Below are 2406 nucleotides of genomic sequence, written 5' to 3'. Positions count from 1 at the left end.
CGCTGAGGCTCGGGGAGAAAAAAACCAGAGGGCATGGGTTAAGGGTGAAAGGAGAAAAGTTTAAAGGGAATATTAGGGGGGGCTTCTTCACGCAGAGAGTGGTGGGAGTGTGGAATGAGCTGCCGGATAAAGTGGTAAATGAGGAGTCACTTTTAACATTTAAGAAAAACTTTAAGAAAAAAGAATGTTTACACTAACACTGCAATGAAGTTACTGTGAAAATCCCCCAGTCACCACACTCTGGCGCCTGTTCGGGTACACTGAGGGAGAATTTAGCACAGCCAATGCACCCTAACCAGCACGTCTTTCAGACTGTGGGAGGAAACCGGAGCACCCGGAGGAAGCCCACGCAGACACGGGGAGAACGTGCAGACTCCACACTGACAGTGACCCAAGCCAGGAATGGAACCCGGGTCCCTGGCGCTGTGAGGCAGCAGTGAACCCGGGTCCCTGGAGCTGTGAGGGAGCAGTGAACCCGGGTCCCTGGAGCTGTGAGGCAGCAGTGAACCCGGGTCCCTGGCGCTGTGAGGGAGCAGTGAACCCGGGTCCCTGGCGCTGGGAGGCAGCAGTGAACCCGGGTCCCTGGCGCTGTGAGGGAGCAGTGAACCCGGGTCCCTGGCGCTGTGAGGCAGCAGTGAACCCGGGTCCCTGGCGCTGTGAGGCAGCAGTGAACCCGGGTCCCTGGCACTGTGAGGGAGCAGTGAACCCGGGTCCCTGGCACTGTGAGGCAGCAGTGAACCCGGGTCCCTGGCGCTGTGAGGCAGCAGTGAACCCGGGTCCCTGGCACTGTGAGGCAGCAGTGAACCCGGGTCCCTGGCGCTGTGAGGCAGCAGTGAACCCGGGTCCCTGGCACTGTGAGGCAGCAGTGAACCCGGGTCCCTGGCGCTGTGAGGGAGCAGTGAACCCGGGTCCCTGGTGCTGGGAGGGAGCAGTGAACCCGGGTCCCTGGCGCTGTGAGGCAGCAGTGAACCCGGGTCCCTGGCGCTGTGAGGCAGCAGTGAACCCGGGTCCCTGGCGCTGTGAGGCAGCAGTGAACCCGGGTCCCTGGCGCTGTGAGGCAGCAGTGAACCCGGGTCCCTGGCGCTGTGAGGCAGCAGTGAACCCGGGTCCCTGGCCCTGGGAGACAGCAGTGAACCTGGGTCCCTGCCGCTGTGAGGGAGCAGTGAACCCGGGTCCCTGGCACTGTGAGGCAGCAGTGAACCCGGGTCCCTGGCACTGTGAGGCAGCAGTGAACCCGGGTCCCTGGCACTGTGAGGCAGCAGTGAACCCGGGTCCCTGGCCCTGGGAGACAGCAGTGAACCTGGGTCCCTGCCGCTGTGAGGGAGCAGTGAACCCGGGTCCCTGGCACTGTGAGGCAGCAGTGAACCCGGGTCCCTGGCGCTGTGAGGCAGCAGTGAACCCGGGTCCCTGGCGCTGTGAGGGAGCAGTGAACCCGGGTCCCTGGCGCTGCGAGGGAGCAGTGAACCCGGGTCCCTGGCACTGTGAGGGAGCAGTGAACCCGGGTCCCTGGCGCTGTGAGGCAGCAGTGAACCCGGGTCCCTGGCGCTGTGAGGGAGCAGTGAACCCGGGTCCCTGGTGCTGTGAGGCAGCAGTGAACCCGGGTCCCTGGCGCTCTGAGGGAGCAGTGAACCCGGGTCCCTGGCGCTGTGAGGGAGCAGTGAACCCGGGTCCCTGGCGCTGTGAGGCAGCAGTGAACCCGGGTCCCTGGCGCTGTGAGGCAGCAGTGAACCCGGGTCCCTGGCGCTGTGAGGCAGCAGTGAACCCGGGTCCCTGGCGCTCTGAGGGAGCAGTGAACCCGGGTCCCTGGCACTGTGAGGGAGCAGTGAACCCGGGTCCCTGGCGCTGTGAGGCAGCAGTGAACCCGGGTCCCTGGCGCTGTGAGGCAGCAGTGAACCCGGGTCCCTGGCGCTGTGAGGCAGCAGTGAACCCGGGTCCCTGGCGCTGTGAGGCAGCAGTGAACCCGGGTCCCTGGCGCTGTGAGGCAGCAGTGAACCCGGGTCCCTGGCGCTGTGAGGCAGCAGTGAACCCGGGTCCCTGGCGCTCTGAGGGAGCAGTGAACCCGGGTCCCTGGCACTGTGAGGCAGCAGTGAACCCGGGTCCCTGGCGCTGTGAGGCAGCAGTGAACCCGGGTCCCTGGCGCTCTGAGGGAGCAGTGAACCCGGGTCCCTGGCACTGTGAGGCAGCAGTGAACCCGGGTCCCTGGCGCTCTGAGGGAGCAGTGAACCCGGGTCCCTGGCGCTGTGAGGCAGCAGTGTTAATCACTGTGTAACCGTGCCCCCCACTTTAGTTTAGGTAATGTTGTTTTTACAATTGTGAGATCTGTCCCATCGTTTTGAGTTTGTGTGGTGTCGGTTTTGGAGATTTTCTGTTTGCTGTCTCTCTGATTAACACGCAGGAAGAAAGCAC

The sequence above is a fragment of the Mustelus asterias genome, unplaced genomic scaffold (genome assembly GCF_964213995.1).
Source record: "Mustelus asterias unplaced genomic scaffold, sMusAst1.hap1.1 HAP1_SCAFFOLD_281, whole genome shotgun sequence".
Taxonomy (NCBI): Eukaryota; Metazoa; Chordata; class Chondrichthyes; order Carcharhiniformes; family Triakidae; genus Mustelus; species Mustelus asterias.
This window is presented reverse-complemented; position numbering follows the sequence as displayed.